The sequence below is a fragment of the Salvia splendens genome, chromosome 6, assembly GCF_004379255.2.
Source record: "Salvia splendens isolate huo1 chromosome 6, SspV2, whole genome shotgun sequence".
In the NCBI taxonomy this organism is placed as follows: domain Eukaryota; kingdom Viridiplantae; phylum Streptophyta; class Magnoliopsida; order Lamiales; family Lamiaceae; genus Salvia; species Salvia splendens.
Window position 1 is genome coordinate 1021433 of NC_056037.1, and position 18521 is coordinate 1039953.

The 18521-nt window shown below is 38.7% G+C and overlaps 1 long non-coding RNA gene and 1 pseudogene across 1 annotated transcript; both read left to right on the forward strand.

Moving 5' to 3' along the window:
* The first annotated feature begins 1079 nt into the window (after positions 1-1079).
* LOC121807868 lies at positions 1080-14239 on the forward strand (annotated as a pseudogene).
* LOC121808365 lies at positions 2367-5714 on the forward strand. Its single transcript, XR_006052176.1, has 3 exons — positions 2367-2956; positions 4995-5054; positions 5665-5714. It is a non-coding gene; the product is annotated as an uncharacterized LOC121808365 (long non-coding RNA).
* Positions 14240-18521: the final 4282 nt, after the last annotated feature.

Here is an 18521-nt window from a genome sequence, read left to right on the forward strand (position 1 = left end):
AAATTACCAGTAGCTCACAATAGTTAGATAATCCACCAGTAGCTCACAATCGTTAGATTGTGCACAATCACCAGTAGCTCACAATCGTTAGATAATCGTTCAAATTAAGTCCCATAGCTTATCAATTATCTTATAATTATATACATATCTTTATACATATACTATTATCTTTTCACGTATGTATAATATTTCATTATAATGTAAAAAGGGAGGTTATCAATATACCCAAATTCTAATTCTTTAATCAAAATCGGTCAATCAGGGTGTCACTTTTTATATTAATTTTCGACTTTAATATGAACTTAGTCTTTATAATTAGATCAATATACACATAAGTCACGTAAACATATAAATATTCTTACTAAGTAATTCTTAGTAATTAGTCATATACTCATATTGGTTTTATACACATATATGATGATTATTTTTTTGGTCATAGATATTTTATGTATTGAATGTTATAATTTGTGTACTATTAATTAATTAAGTTGATGTGAAAAAAAATTGACTAAGTGATTTCACGCGTGTATCTCTTTTTTTATAAATTCAAGTACATTGCAAAAAATTTGAAATTTTGTTATTACATTATCTCATATAAATTGCAATGTATAGTAATTATCCACTAAGGTGGTGTTCGGTTTAATAGATTAAATAGTAGTGAGATACAATATGGGATAAAATAGTACCGGCTTTATCTAGGACTATATTAGTATTGACTTTATCATGTTGTTTGGTTGATAGATTATATATAAGATTATTCTAGAAATGTGTTTGCTTGACGACATATTAATGTTGGTGTAGTTTTTAAAAATGGGCTCCACATCCCCAGTAAAGAAAAACGACATCCATTCGCCCAAAAATATGCCTATAAAAAATCATTTTGTACAAACAAAAATAGAGAGAAATATATGCATGCCTATATAGTGACAGAAAGTTTAAATTTCTGTCTCTTCTCTGCGCACAGAAACAGAAAGTTGTTTTCTCCCTTCTCATATCTAAATTAGCGGCGGCGCCATGCGACTAATTTTGTGGGAGGGGTAAGGGGATAACACCAACCGATCACAAACAAACACACTAAAATGAGTTTACAACGGCAGCACCATCAAGGTTTCGGCATCTCAATCACCGACGACGACGGCCGCCGCAAACGAACCGGTAATCCCACAAACAAACACTCGCCATGTCCTTTGTCACCCCTAAAAAGATTGAATTTTGATACCATTAATTCCTCAATATTTTTGTGATATACAGGAAGTGTTTTCACGGCTAGTCTGGCCATCATCATGGCGCCATCATCACCGCCATGATCGGCTCGGGAGTTCTTTCACTGGCTTGGGCCAACGCTCAGTTAGGATGGATTGCGGGTCCCACCATGATCGTCATCTTCTCCTTGGTCACATACTACACTTCCACCCTTCTTGCCTCGTGCTACCGCTCCGGCGGCAAGAGGAACTATACGTACATGGATGCCGTCAGGTCCAACCTAGGTTTGTTTGTTTGTGTTCTTGAAAATTCTGTCAAAGTTTAAAATTATTGGATCCATAGAAAAAAGATTTTGTATTTTGTTATTTTTCAGTTGGGGTGCAGGTTAATCTGGTTGCGGAAGTGCATTACCTCTATCTTTTTGGGACTGCCATTGGCTACTCCATCGACGCTTCTACAAGCATGGCGTGAGTTTTTTGTTGAGTTACGTTATACTTACAAGATTATAAAATTGGAAAACCATAAAAATAGAAAAACAAAATATTCTTCATTTGTTTTCATGGGGTATACTCTACTGAAATATCCAATCCGTGCGTTTGTTTTCAACAAATGTCATATTTAATTTAATTAGTAGCCTGATGATTGTGTTGATGGTCTTTTAACTAATTCAAGTCCATGGATAAGCCTTCCTCATTGACCATTCTTAAATCAAACCATTAAAACACGTTAATTTAGTTTACATATAATATTTTGTTATACAATTTATGTTTTAGTTAAATAATTTTTTTTAAATATTTGATACATTTTACTGTTTATTACTACTATAAAATACTTATTTTATGTGATCTTTATTGCATCTTATTACTTGTATACCAAAATAAACATTTGAAATATTTATGGTGTCTAAATGTTTACTATTTAATCAATAGTATTACTTTTGTATTTTTTTATATTTTAATTAATATATTATTTAATTTTACTATTAAAAGTTATATTTAATTTTTATATTTCGGGTTCTAGATCAGCTACTGCACGGAGATGTACACATAGCTATCAACGAATAATATGTAACAACCCGAACTTTCGTACCTTATTTTTATTATTAGCCTAAAGATAAATAATAAGTGATCGTTGTAGTATTCGAAATCTGCCATTTTCATGTATGATAATTTATCTTGGAATTATAAATAATCGTCGCTTCGTTCTCGAACGAAGATTTCAAGTAAAAAAAAAAAAAAAAAAAAAAAAAAACTAATAACACCAAATAAAAATTTTAATGTCCGATACATCCAACAAAAGTCCAACAAAATTTAATTTATACATCGTATGGAAGCGGGTACTTCAACATGGACGGCCACAAACTTGAACCGATTATACCTACATCAAATTAAATGATTAAGTAAGCAAATACTCAAATAATTAATAAAATAATAATAATAATAATAATAATAATAATAATAATAATAATAATAATAATAATTTAATCAAACTTGGTCACCAAGTTTGTAAATCAAGTATTTAATGATTCTTTGATATTTTCCACATCCTTCCCTCTCTCCCATGAATCTCTCTCCCACTCCCTAAATCTCTCCCACGTCTAAACCAAATCATCTTCCTCTATATTATTCACGGCACAATCAAATTTCTCTTATTCGTTCTCTGCAATCAAGAAACCAAGCTTCATTCTCTCAAGAAATCAAGAACCCAATTCGAAGGAGGGAGCTATCGGTTAATCTCTCAAAATCCATTAAAGGTATACTCCTTTTCAATCGAGATAAATTACAGTTCGTAAGCATAGTATTTTCATACATCAACCTCCCACACAAGTAACCCGATCAAGCAACACCATCAACAATGAATCGAACGTAACCAATTGAACACCCATAACAGAGTAATTGAAAACTGAAAATGAAAGAAGATAACTTTGTAATGAGAACTTATCTTTCGGGACGGTTCGGAGTTGTTTCGGGGCTGTTCGGAGATGTTTCGGGGGGGGGCTTCCGTGTCGTTTCGAGGTTGAATCGGTGAGGAACGGTGGCTGTCCGAACAGCAAACGGGCAATGCAGTGGCTAATTGAGAATGACGGCGACGCTGCGAGCGGATCGACTGTACAGCAGCGACAGTTTCTGTTGTGAGGGCAGCGACGATGGCTGCTCGGAACAGCGATAACAGCGACGGTGATGGCTGCTCGGTACGGCTGCTATGTCGTGACAGAGGGCGGACACCCGGCGGCGAATTGAGGTCGGAGTCGGCGTGAGAAGGAGTAGGCGACGGGTTAGTGATTTCTCCAAATTGGGGATTTCTCTTTTTGGGAAATCCTCTGTGAATGGAAATGAGAAAAGAAGTGAGGTGGTACCGATGGTGGAAAGGGGAGTATTGTTGGGCTCCATATTTAATTGATTTGGGCCTCTCCTTTTGGGTTTTTTTTTGAAAATGGGCCTATTAAACTAAAATGGAATGTTTTGGGTAGTTGAGCTCTTTAATGGAAATATGAGGTGGGGAATAATTAAGTCTTGGCTTTTAAATCCCGGAAAATTTTGAAGGACGAATAATTCAATCCCAAGTATGAATTAATACTTTTTCAACGGTAAATAATTACGAAAATTTAAGTATACGCTTAAATAATTTTTACAAATTGTTGGGATTCAATACGCACAAGACTTTCACACACTCAGGTGACTCACACACACACTCACAGTTGTATGATAACTCACAATGCAGAAGAACACACTCACACTTAGAGTATCGAAGATGGTAATCTTGGAGAGAAAACTTGAAAACTCTTTATTGATTTTCACTACTGACTACGTACAGGGTTTTGAGCTATTTAAAGCTCTACAATCAAGTAGCAACTGCTACTAACTAACTACAAGAAGAATCAAGAAAGCAAGAAGAATAACTGCTACATCTCGGCTAACTAACTGCTGCTCCAACGGCTAGTTTCTCTAGGCCGAACTTCCTTCTCGGTTCAAGACCGAACTGTTGCTTCTTCTTTCTCGGCTCAAGACGAACTCTATTCTTGACTCAAGACCGAACTTTCTTTTCGGCTCACAACCGAGCACTCTCTTCGGCTCACAACCGAGCTCCCTTCTCGGTTCACAAACCGAACTCCTTTCTCGGTACACAAACCGAACTCCTTTGCTTCTCGGCTCAAGACCAACTGTCTTCTCGGCTCAAAGCCGAACTCAAAGCCGGGCTCAAAAGCTGAGCTTCCTTCTTCTTCTCTTCTTCTTCCAACTGAAATGAGCACTCCATTATTACAAAAATAAATATAAATTCTCGGTGGAAAATTATTATGATAAGTTAACTGTGGGATTGAATAAATTTTTAGGAGTTATTTAATTAATTTCGAAATAATTTTTGAAGTATGAATAATTTATCCCAAGTCCGAAAAACATATAATTTTTCTTTACAAAGGGAAATAGTTGCGATAATTCAAGTATGTGCTTAAATAAATTTTGGGATTTTTGTTCGATATTATGATGGAAAATACGAGGAGCCAACGGAAGAATTATGGGCATAAGCGGTCGACCGGCATCGCCCCGCGACGCCTCGGGCGGCCGCTAAGGAAATGGAAAGAAAGAGGGAGACGACGTTCTCAAATCACAGAAATAATTAAGTTTAATAAAGAAGTGCTATTAATTAAATTTCCCAATTTAATTAATATGAAAATTTCTAAAATTTTCTAACGGTGAACAAATGATAAAAAAATAAAAATAAAGTAGGGGCATGCATTCCTATAAGTATGTGAATTTCTCGAGTCTTATTAGTACGTTGTTTGTTTTCAAAAGGTTATCTCCGCAAGTAAGGTCGGAGTAAGAAATTCAAGTTAAAGGAACTAAACGAACCAGGTGAACTTTCTTATCCTACATACTAATGTGGATAAAAATGCAAATTATTTTAAGGTGATATTTTATGAAAACTCGAACCTATGTTCGTGGATGTTTTAAAGATGTTGTCTTGCCATAAATGTTTTGTGTATGATGCCTATCTGTTTGGCTAAGGCCAAGTGAATTATGAAAGATGATATATGTGAATCGAATTCGGGTCCCAGTGAGGGTGGTGTCCCCACTCGGACTAGTGTACACAAGCTCCCTCTGCATGTTGGGCAGAGCAGGTGACCGAGGAAGGTGGCCACCTTCCCGGCACAAGGATACCTCTGACATGTTGGGCAGAGAAGGTGACCGTGGAAGGTGGCCACCTTCCCGGCACATGTATGTAAGGTGACCGTGTGAGAACACCATCTCAACGGCACAATGTGATCAGATATGGCTAAGTACAGGATAAAGGGACTGCAGTCCAATGTGATATGTTTAGTAAGCTCGGGTCTTTTCAACAACACCCCGAGTGTTACTGTGATGATGGCTTGACAATATTTTCAAATGTATATGTGTAATATTCGGCAATGTGTTCACTGAGTACTTTTTGTACTCAGCCCTGCATATATTTCTAAATGTGCAGGTTGAGCAGCGAAGTGGTGGAGGAAGTGCTATTGAGACAAGACTCTTACTTCAGTCAGATTTTGACTCTCGGAGGTTCATGTCTTCATACATGGAACCACGTTCATTTGCTTCCGTTGTGTATCTTAAAAGACTCAAGTCTATTTTGTTCAAAACTCTGATTTTATTTCGAGCTATTCCCATTTGTTTGGACCTATGGTCGAGTTTTGATGTTTTTCCCCTTTCTTCCCCTTTCTTCCCCGCTTCTTTAACCCTCCCCTAGTCGCGATCAACCGTGTTGCCTATCCTTAGAAAATGCGGTCGTGACAGAGTGGTATCAGAGCATTCTTTCTCGCTCTGAATCGAGAGTCTTCTTTGAAAATCTTTGGTCTAGCCTTGTTCCACTAGACTGTCTAATCGATGAAAATGCTCTTAGCACTTCCCTCCTATCGCGCTCAACGAGGAAAAAGGTAATTTTTTTTATTTTATTTTTTTTTTTTTTTTTCAAAAGAAAGTCAAGATATTTAAAAGTTTGAAATGGACAAATAGCTCTTGCAGTTAATTTGAGTGAAAAGATGAAAATACTGAGTTTAAAGAAAGAGTTGATGTTTCTTGATTTGGTAGCGTGCTTAAAAAAAAAGAGTTAGTATGTCTTTTCTTGGCTAAAGACTGTGAATGCATGAATAAAAGAAGTAACTTTCCTGAATGGAAAAAGTTACTGAAATATGAAAGTATAAAGTATACGAGTCTGGTACCAATTGGTGAAATGATATCTCTTTTTGAGTTGGTGAAATGATATCTCTTTTTGAGTTAGTAATTGAATCATGTTGCTAGAATGGGGAAATCAAAATTTCCAAGAACTTAGAATACTTAGTTATGCGTTCCTTCTAGAACACAATATGAACTCGAACTTAGAAGTACAGTATGAACATTTCTCGCTTTCTTGAGCGACGATAAGAAAGTACACGATAAGAAAAAAATTTCGTCACGAGAAAAGTAATCCAACATAGAACAAAACGATGTTTTTACGTCCCAATGACATGAATAATCTGGGTTAGCCATTGTCTTTCTTGACAATCCAATCACTCCAAAGGATTATACCTTTGATCCAACTAAGCGATGAACACATACATGGCAAGAGAATATGATTACAATGTAAACAAAGAATCTAGCTTTACAATAATAAGTAAACAGAAACGGCGTGTTACGAGGATGACAGTTCTGACGAACCGAGAGTACCAAGGAGTCATAATCTCCACATATGGTCATCTGACGTGATCGTAAGGTGAAAGTAGCTTGTGACGAAAGTTTCCCATAACTCATTTACCATCCTCTATAAGGAATTAAACAAGGGAGTATCACCATTGTAGTTAACCAAGATGATTCATCAGCAACGCTTACTTGGATTCCCATGAATGTCATTTTCTCGCACCCCCTTGATCAAAATACTTTTTGTTGAATTAAGATATTAAGTGCCTTCTTTTGCAAGGTAAGGTGCCATTATTTTCCCTCTTCTATGTCAAGGTTGTGAATCACTTTCAGTTTTGAGCTTGCTCCCTCATGTTTTCTGATAACCACCAGTGACTACGGTCCTTCTTTACTCGTTCTGTATAAAAGCAATACTTTGACTCTCTGAATTCTTGCCACCAAACTTCTATACTAGGAGCTGCTTTATTTATAGCCTTCATAATGAACATGTTTCCCTAAACTATTGTCTCTTCAATGATAATATATTCTTCAAAGATCATTAGTAGATCTTTAGTGTTTTCAAATGTGCTTGCTGACACTCATTAATTTATAAAGAATAGTCACTTCTTCTTAATCCCACTATAATTATTCCATCATGCTTTGAGCTATTTAGCAACTCCAAGTCTAAAGTAATTTGCTCTCTTCCCGAACTAGTTTGCTCTGGTTGTCTTCTCTACTAATTAATTTCCGTGACTTGGTTATAAACTTTGTAAATTCGTTAACGTGATATAGTATCACGATGTTGTTGACCAAAAAGGGTAGTTCCTTGTTATTCTTCTTTCTCAAATCCACTTGAGCCCAATCATTTTCAGTCTTACTATATAGGAACAGCCATCTGTTGAGACCTTAAACCTTTTAATTTGACCCTTTGTGTTTTCAGACATACTTATTGACAAGCTCTTTGTTTCACATGAGTACTCTCATCTTCTGAATTCAAATATGACTGTTGTCTCTTGATTTGAGCTTTTCTGCAAGCTCCATGTTAAAGCCAGCATATTGCTTCTCCCTTGGCTAATTTCCTCTTGTTGCCCTCTTTATTAGTTAGTTTCCCTGAATTGCTTACAAACTCTAAAATTTCCTTGATATGATCTTCTATCACAGGGTTGTCGAGCAAATTACGATTGTTTGTTTTTCCTATTATTTTCAAATCCATTTGTAACCCTCCATCTCAGGTCTTCATGTTATCATCAGGAGATACTGGAAACTTTTCTACTTCACTGTTCATTTTGATTAATTTATTGGCAACTTATTATTGACATCTGCATTCTATTCATCATACCCCACTTTTGCAATTTATTCCATCTAGCAAGCTCTTCCAACAATAAAATTCCCAAGCTCTATGGGTATAGCTCAAGCCCTTTGAAATTGTATCTTTTCTTTTCTGGAAGTGAGCATAATGAGCCAAATTGAGCCTAGTCTTTGCACTTCATGAAAACCTTTGTTGCAAGCTACTGGTGAAAGTTTGTGGTGACCCAAACACTCATGTAATTGAAATAATTATAATCGTGTTATTTTCATGGTTACCTTGGAGCCTACACAAAGCAAGAACGATTCGAATATTTCTCTTGGAATCCCAAATTCAGTTCCTATCAAAGTTAAAACGATTAGATCAACTCTATATTTCCTCGCGTGAGACCCTCAAGAAAGCGCGAGACCGGCAAAAATCCTGTGCAGATGAACGTCGAGCCGAATTGAAATCTAACATCGGAGAGAAGGTCTTTTTGAAAGTATCCCCTTTCAAAGGAATAACTAGATTTCGACTCAAGGGAAAGCTGAAACCACGATTTATTGGACCCTATGAAATTCTGGAAGAAGTGGGCCCAATAGCATATCGCTTGGCATTACCACCCAACTTTGGGAACGTACACAACGTATCCCACGTCTCCCAACTTTGAAGGTACGTGTTCGACCCAAAATATGTGATTCGCCACGAGGAAATCGCCCTAGAGCCTAACCTGAGTTACGAAGAAAAGCCGGTAGAAATACTAGACCGAAAGGTGCAGCACTTCGGAACAAGTCGATTACTACACTGAAGGTTTTGTGGAAAAACCACGGACAAGAAGAGGCAACATGGGAGCTAGAGGAGAAATATCCCGAGCCTTTTGTCTAAGTACTTCCTAAATTTCGGGACGAAATTTCTTTAAGGGAGGTAGAATGTAACAACCCGAACTTTCGTACCTTATTTTTATTATTAGCCTAAAGATAAATAATAAGTGATCGTTGTAGTATTCGAAATCTGCCATTTTCATGTATGATAATTTATCTTGGAATTATAAATAATCGTCGCTTCGTTCTCGAACGAAGATTTCAAGTAAAAAAAAAAAAAAAAAAAAAAAACTAATAACACCAAATAAAAATTTTAATGTCCGATACATCCAACAAAAGTCCAACAAAATTTAATTTATACATCGTATGGAAGCGGGTACTTCAACATGGACGGCCACAAACTTGAACCGATTATACCTACATCAAATTAAATGATTAAGTAAGCAAATACTCAAATAATTAATAAAATAATAATAATAATAATAATAATAATAATAATAATAATAATAATAATAATAATAATTTAATCAAACTTGGTCACCAAGTTTGTAAATCAAGTATTTAATGATTCTTTGATATTTTCCACATCCTTCCCTCTCTCCCATGAATCTCTCTCCCACTCCCTAAATCTCTCCCACGTCTAAACCAAATCATCTTCCTCTATATTATTCACGGCACAATCAAATTTCTCTTATTCGTTCTCTGCAATCAAGAAACCAAGCTTCATTCTCTCAAGAAATCAAGAACCCAATTCGAAGGAGGGAGCTATCGGTTAATCTCTCAAAATCCATTAAAGGTATACTCCTTTTCAATCGAGATAAATTACAGTTCGTAAGCATAGTATTTTCATACATCAACCTCCCACACAAGTAACCCGATCAAGCAACACCATCAACAATGAATCGAACGTAACCAATTGAACACCCATAACAGAGTAATTGAAAACTGAAAATGAAAGAAGATAACTTTGTAATGAGAACTTATCTTTCGGGACGGTTCGGAGTTGTTTCGGGGCTGTTCGGAGATGTTTCGGGGGGGGGCTTCCGTGTCGTTTCGAGGTTGAATCGGTGAGGAACGGTGGCTGTCCGAACAGCAAACGGGCAATGCAGTGGCTAATTGAGAATGACGGCGACGCTGCGAGCGGATCGACTGTACAGCAGCGACAGTTTCTGTTGTGAGGGCAGCGACGATGGCTGCTCGGAACAGCGATAACAGCGACGGTGATGGCTGCTCGGTACGGCTGCTATGTCGTGACAGAGGGCGGACACCCGGCGGCGAATTGAGGTCGGAGTCGGCGTGAGAAGGAGTAGGCGACGGGTTAGTGATTTCTCCAAATTGGGGATTTCTCTTTTTGGGAAATCCTCTGTGAATGGAAATGAGAAAAGAAGTGAGGTGGTACCGATGGTGGAAAGGGGAGTATTGTTGGGCTCCATATTTAATTGATTTGGGCCTCTCCTTTTGGGTTTTTTTTTGAAAATGGGCCTATTAAACTAAAATGGAATGTTTTGGGTAGTTGAGCTCTTTAATGGAAATATGAGGTGGGGAATAATTAAGTCTTGGCTTTTAAATCCCGGAAAATTTTGAAGGACGAATAATTCAATCCCAAGTATGAATTAATACTTTTTCAACGGTAAATAATTACGAAAATTTAAGTATACGCTTAAATAATTTTTACAAATTGTTGGGATTCAATACGCACAAGACTTTCACACACTCAGGTGACTCACACACACACTCACAGTTGTATGATAACTCACAATGCAGAAGAACACACTCACACTTAGAGTATCGAAGATGGTAATCTTGGAGAGAAAACTTGAAACTCTTTATTGATTTTCACTACTGACTACGTACAGGGTTTTGAGCTATTTAAAGCTCTACAATCAAGTAGCAACTGCTACTAACTAACTACAAGAAGAATCAAGAAAGCAAGAAGAATAACTGCTACATCTCGGCTAACTAACTGCTGCTCCAACGGCTAGTTTCTCTAGGCCGAACTTCCTTCTCGGTTCAAGACCGAACTGTTGCTTCTTCTTTCTCGGCTCAAGACGAACTCTATTCTTGACTCAAGACCGAACTTTCTTTTCGGCTCACAACCGAGCACTCTCTTCGGCTCACAACCGAGCTCCCTTCTCGGTTCACAAACCGAACTCCTTTCTCGGTACACAAACCGAACTCCTTTGCTTCTCGGCTCAAGACCAACTGTCTTCTCGGCTCAAAGCCGAACTCAAAGCCGGGCTCAAAAGCTGAGCTTCCTTCTTCTTCTCTTCTTCTTCCAACTGAAATGAGCACTCCATTATTACAAAAATAAATATAAATTCTCGGTGGAAAATTATTATGATAAGTTAACTGTGGGATTGAATAAATTTTTAGGAGTTATTTAATTAATTTCGAAATAATTTTTGAAGTATGAATAATTTATCCCAAGTCCGGAAAACATATAATTTTTCTTAACAAAGGGAAATAGTTGCGATAATTCAATTATGTGCTTAAATAAATTTTGGGATTTTTGTTCGATATTATGATGGAAAATACGAGGAGCCAACGGAAGAATTATGGGCATAAGCGGTCGACCGGCATCGCCCCGCGACGCCTCGGGCGGCCGCTAAGGAAATGGAAAGAAAGAGGGAGACGACGTTCTCAAATCACAGAAATAATTAAGTTTAATAAAGAAGTGCTATTAATTAAATTTCCCAATTTAATTAATATGAAAATTTCTAAAATTTTCTAACGGTGAACAAATGATAAAAAAATAAAAATAAAGTAGGGGCATGCATTCCTATAAGTATGTGAATTTCTCGAGTCTTATTAGTACGTTGTTTGTTTTCAAAAGGTTATCTCCGCAAGTAAGGTCGGAGTAAGAAATTCAAGTTAAAGGAACTAAACGAACCAGGTGAACTTTCTTATCCTACATACTAATGTGGATAAAAATGCAAATTATTTTAAGGTGATATTTTATGAAAACTCGAACCTATGTTCGTGGATTTTTAAAGATGTTGTCTTGCCATAAATGTTTTGTGTATGATGCCTATCTGTTTGGCTAAGGCCAAGTGAATTATGAAAGATGATATATGTGAATCGAATTCGGGTCCCAGTGAGGGTGGTGTCCCCACTCGGACTAGTGTACACAAGCTCCCTCTGCATGTTGGGCAGAGCAGGTGACCGAGGAAGGTGGCCACCTTCCCGGCACAAGGATACCTCTGACATGTTGGGCAGAGAAGGTGACCGTGGAAGGTGGCCACCTTCCCGGCACATGTATGTAAGGTGACCGTGTGAGAACACCATCTCAACGGCACAATGTGATCAGATATGGCTAAGTACAGGATAAAGGGACTGCAGTCCAATGTGATATGTTTAGTAAGCTCGGGTCTTTTCAACAACACCCCGAGTGTTACTGTGATGATGGCTTGACAATATTTTCAAATGTATATGTGTAATATTCGGCAATGTGTTCACTGAGTACTTTTTGTACTCAGCCCTGCATATATTTCTAAATGTGCAGGTTGAGCAGCGAAGTGGTGGAGGAAGTGCTATTGAGACAAGACTCTTACTTCAGTCAGATTTTGACTCTCGGAGGTTCAAGTCTTCATACATGGAACCACGTTCATTTGCTTCCGTTGTGTATCTTAAAAGACTCAAGTCTATTTTGTTCAAAACTCTGATTTTATTTCGAGCTATTCCCATTTGTTTGGACCTATGGTCGAGTTTTGATGTTTTTCCCCTTTCTTCCCCTTTCTTCCCCGCTTCTTTAACCCTCCCCTAGTCGCGATCAACCGTGTTGCCTATCCTTAGAAAATGCGGTCGTGACATAATAGTAGTACTCCTAATTAATTAAACAACTCAGAAAACAAAACCATGTGTCTAGAATATTTAATTCCACTAATAACGATTAATTAAAATAGCCATTCCATTCATATCTCCATTCCATCTTACCAAGCATGACCTTAGTGTGTGGATGTGTTTGTTGAAATGTTTGGAATGTTGAATAGGGCTATTGAGAGGTCAAATTGCTTCCACACAAAAGGGCATGAAGATCCTTGCAAAGTCTCTAGCAATTCTTACATGATTGCATTTGGTGTGGTGCAAGTGGTTCTCTCACAAATCCCCAATTTTGATGAGATTTGGCGGCTCTCTATTGCTGCTGCTGTCATGTCCTTCACTTACTCCACCATTGGCTTAGGCCTTGCAATCTCCAAAGTTGCTGGTAGATATGCTAATTTCCATCTCTAATTCTTTATCTTGATTCTTGACAGTATGTGTTTGTTGTGTGTGTTTCTAGAAAATGGGCAAATCAGAGGAAGCCTCACAGGAGTAAGCATTGGTGAAGTCTCAGAAATGGAGAAGGTTTGGAGAAGCTTCCAAGCACTTGGAGAAATAGCTTTTGCCTATTCTTACTCATTGATTCTCATTGAAATTCAGGTAAATTTCTTGAAAAAGAAACCTCTTTTATTACTTAAATCCTACTATGATGTAATAAACTCACAAAACATTGTTTATTTATGACAGGACACAATCAAATCCCCACCATCTGAGTACAATACAATGAAGAAGGCCACCATGATAAGTGTATCTGTCACCACCATCTTTTACATGCTCTGCGCCTGCTTCGGCTATGCAGCCTTCGGTGACACCTCCCCGGGCAACCTCCTCACCGGGTTCGGATTCTACAACCCCTACGGGCTCCTGGACATTGCCAACACAGCCATAGTCATCCACCACGTTATCACGTACCAGGTCTGCTGCCAGCCCTTATTTGCCTTCATCGAGAGAGTCGCACAGGAACACCTCCCAGAGAGCGCATTTTCAGTCATAAACAAGGAGATCACGATCCCAGTGAGCACCTACAAGATCAACCTGTTCAGGCTCGTGTGGAGGAGCGTGTTCGTGCTGATAACGACCGCGATCTCCATGGTCATGCCGTTCTTCGGTGGTATCCTGGGGTTACTCGGGGCGTTGGGGTTCTGGCCCCTCACGGTGTTCTTCCCGGTCGAGATGTATATCAGTAGCCACAAGATTCCTAAGTGGAGCTCAAGATGGATCTGTTTGCAGATGTTGAGTGGGGCTTGTTTGATCATATCTATTGCTGCTGCTGCTGGCTCAGTTGCTGGAGTTGTTTCTGATCTCAAGGTTTACAAGCCTTTCGAGACTGGCTTTTAGTTTGATTCAAAGATATAAGGATTTGTAGAGAATGGATGTTTGTAGTAGTGTTTGGGATTTTATTATTTCACTCTTGCGTGTTTATATATATATATATATATATATATATACTAATAAAGAAGAGGGAGGCTGGTTTGTATTGTAAAGGCGTTGGTATAGCCATAGGGGGTGTTCATCAGTTTGCAAAATTATATCCCGAGATTAAATATGTAGTGTGTTTGATTCATGAGATTCAATCCCACAACTCAATCTTAGATGGATAATCATGACTAAAATAATCTCACAACATAATCCTAAATTATAACTCGGTTCTGTTTTATCTAAAAAATCGAACACGACCATAATATCTGGCTAATTTCTTCCTTTTTCGAAAATTGTTTGTTGCAAAGAAAATATTTAGGTCGAACATCTTCTAAAGAGAGACTGCCAATGAAATTAGAAGTAATTCATCTCTCACAACTAATATATCATCAAGAAAACTAGCTGAGAACTTAATGAATAGCTTGATATGACCTACTTCACTTAACATAGCAAGGGAAATATATAGCAAACAATCAATTGGCTATAGAAAACCTTCAATAAGGCAGGACGGATCAAAGGGTATCGAAATCTACGGAGCCCTTAACACTTAACCTTCAAGACTCACTCATCACGGCAGCCATCCTTCGTCTCAGCCAGCAAAGCACTTTATAAAGTGGCGTGCGTACCTGCTGCTGGACCAAACTTTCAGCAACGACCAAAGATTCGACATCTCTATTTGGTGCTCAATCTGAATGGCTGCACACAGATTATACCCGTCAAGGCATGCGGACAGCTGATGGCATCGATTATCTGTAGAACACGAGCAGAGCAAACATACACACACAAACTAGGGTGCAGCAAATGGAGATAAACCAAAACTTATCTCATAACATAAATGTTTTACAAAGTGAAGAATGGTCACCTGCTCTAAGTCGAAGAATGCATTTAATACCTACTGTTGAGAATAAAACTTAAGAGTGTCCACAATGGTGGCCCTTGAAGGCCACCAAATGTGGCCCGACCACCATTCGTGGCTCTCTTGTGGCCTTCACAATGGTAAAGGCCACGAAATGTATAAAAACAATAGGGCCACCAAATGTGGCCCTCTCCAAAAAATGGAGATAAACCAAAACTTATCTCATAAGATAAATGTTTTACAAAGTGAAGAATGGTCACCTGCTCTAAGTCGAAGAATGCATTTAATACCTACTGTTGAGAATAAAACTTAAGAGTGTCCACAATGGTGGCCCTTGAAGGCCACCAAATGTGGCCCGCCCACCATTCGTGGCTCTCTTGTGGCCTTCACAATGGTAAAGGCCACGAAATGTATAAAAACAATAGGGCCACCAAATGTGGCCCTCTCCAAAAAATAAAATTAATTTGTTTGCTTTTGTAATAATATTTTTTAATTTATGTCTAATAAATTTTATTAGTCTTTAAATTTATGATATTTATAAATTTAATTAAAATAAAATAATTTGGATTGTAAACAAAAAAAATTCACAACCTAAAAAAAATGTAATAATAATTTCGTTGTATTATATTAAAATAGGAAAATTATACAACGAAAGTGATCTAGTTTAAAAACACTGGGGGAAACCCAAATCACTCTACGGCGCTACTTCTACGGTTCCAGACCTCTTCAATCATATCAGCCTGCAGTGATGAATGCGATATTTGGCTCCGCATGTCAGTGTACCGCTGGATCAAGTATTCATTACTACGTGGTACACCCATCTGCAGGGGCTCCATGGCAGTACCCGAGCTCGAACTAGCACCATCTTCCGGTGTCCACCGCTCTGCAGCAAATCCTTCGTCATCTATTATCATATTGTGCAATATGATACATGCAGTCATGATGTCTGCGACATCATTTTCGTGCCATTGTCGAGCCGGGCACCGTATAATTGCCCATCGCGCTTGGAGTACACCAAAAGCTCGCTCCACATCCTTCCTAGCACCCTCTTATTTTTTCGCGAAATAGGTTTGCTTCGGTCCAACGGGTTGTCGGATCGTCTTCACAAACACGGGCCAGCGAGGGTATATCCCATCGGCCAAATAGTACCCCATGTTGTACTGAGTGCCGTTGGCCATGAATCTAACTTGCGGGCCCTCACCCCGGCTCTCGTCATTGAACAGGTGGGACGATCGTAGAACGTTGATTTCGTTGTTCGATCCAGCGACCCAAAAATACGAGTGCCAGATTCGCAAGCGGCAATCAGCAATTGCTTCAAGAATCATCGTCGGATGTCGGCCTTTGAAACCAGAAGTGAATTGCCCCTTCCAAGCCACCGGGCAGTTCCTCCACTCCCAGTGCATGCAATCGATGCTCCCCAACATCCCTGAAAAATGATGTACAGTCCCGTGCATATCCATCAGACGTTGGCAATCATCAGCCGATGGCTTCCGTAGATACTCCCCTTTGAAGATATCCTTAATGCCTCTGTAAAACTGCCTCAACGTCTGTAGGGCAGTCGTTTCGCCCATCTGTAGGTATTCATCGAACATGTCAGCGGGCCCGGCATATGCAAGCTGTCTAATTGCCATGGTACACTTCTGGTATGTCGACAAGCCGGGTCGACCGGAGGCATCATATCGCAAGTTGAAGCACCTGAACCGTTGTGCCAAACACGTCGCTATATGGACGAAGAGACGTTGCGACATTCTGAATCGCCGACGGAAAATTTCTGCCGGATAACGGGCGTTCTCGTTGAAGTAGTCCTCCATCAACCGGCGGTCAGCCCCTGTATGATCACGGTCGAAAAATCGCCGATGATAGAATGGTCGAGGGACTGCCGCCGCCGCCTCAGCCGCCGCCTCCGCCGCATCTTCCGCCTCGTCGGCTTCACGTTGCACCGCTGCAACAAGGTTTTGGAACTCCAGATCTACCGCTTGTTGGAATTGTTCATCGTCGGAATCCATAGTTCCACGGTTGTATTGAAATTGGAAGGAAAGATTGGAGCAAAATGGAGTTGGAAAAATGGAAATGGGAGTGTATATTTATAAAGTAATTTTCGAAACTTTAAAAAAAAAAAAAAAACCCGCCGCCCGCTGCAGTGGAGGGCCGCGGCTCCCACGGCTCAGCCGCGTGAAGGCCGTGGCCGTGGCTCACCCTCGGCTCCCGGCCCTGCGCCCCGGCTCTCTGCAATGGGGGGCCGCACACCGAGCCGCGGGCCACGGCTCCCCCATTGTGGACACTCTAAGAAATAAAAGAATATTTCAGTATCGATATTGCTATGCAGTCAAGAATTACATACATTGTACAGGAGCATTACACAATTTATATACAACACAGAAGACATCTCAAATTTTACTCAGTTAAAAAATTTGTGCCAAAATAAGATCGTTTGGTCGGTCAAACACACGTCGGAATCTACTGTCCGAACACCACAGTTTTTATGCTTCACAAATTCGAATTAGGGTTTATCTATCATTCAACCAAACACATATATTCATGCTTCCAACACATAATCATGCTTCAAAAAGATCTCACAACCAAGTTCTCATATATTCACATATCATTCACCAACGAATCATCCACAACCTCACACATACACATACATAAACGCATATCCACATACTTTCTCATGCAAAACATCAATCCCAACCGATTAATTTTTAGATCTATGATTTTTACACTCACTATATGCATGAGGGAATCAAGAAACATGAGTTCAATGGAAAGGATGAGAAAGAGAATTCAAATATACCTTTCTTGTTAAAAAACAATCGGTAGAAAAGATATTGATGCGATTCTTCGATGAATCTTGAATTTCCAACTCCAAATTGATGCAAGAACAAAGGATTGGTGAAGAATTGGTGGAGGAGAGGGGGAGGAAAAAATCGTGTGGGAGAGAGGAGAGGAAGAGAGGGGCGTGAATAATGGGGCTAGGGTTAGGGTTTGGCTTATTTATTCTCTAGGTTTAATCACACACTTAAATAAAAATAATTAAACTGTGGGGGAATAAAATAAAATCCCACAATTAAAAATGAAAGTAGGCATGTGGAATGGGAGAGATCAAGAAAAAAAATACTTAAATCCTCAAATCAAATAGGAATAGGATTTAAATTTGGTAAGGTATGGTAAGATTTAATTGGATTTTAATTCAAGGAAGGAGACAAACAAGATACCAATTAAATCCACAAAATAATTCATTCTCCTAATTACTAGGAGATTTCGAAAATCTCAAGGGATGGCCAAGGGGTCGAAAATCATGTAGAATAGCATACGGATAATTTGGTTTGGATTTAATTTGGATAAATATCCCAAATCAATTAATTAAATCCAAGAAAGAAAGTATTATTTCCGATAAGTAGGAGGGCAAAAAATTTTAAATAAAATGGCTAGAATGATTATGCATGATCCCATTTAATTTAATTTAATTTAATTTCCGATAAGTAGGACCG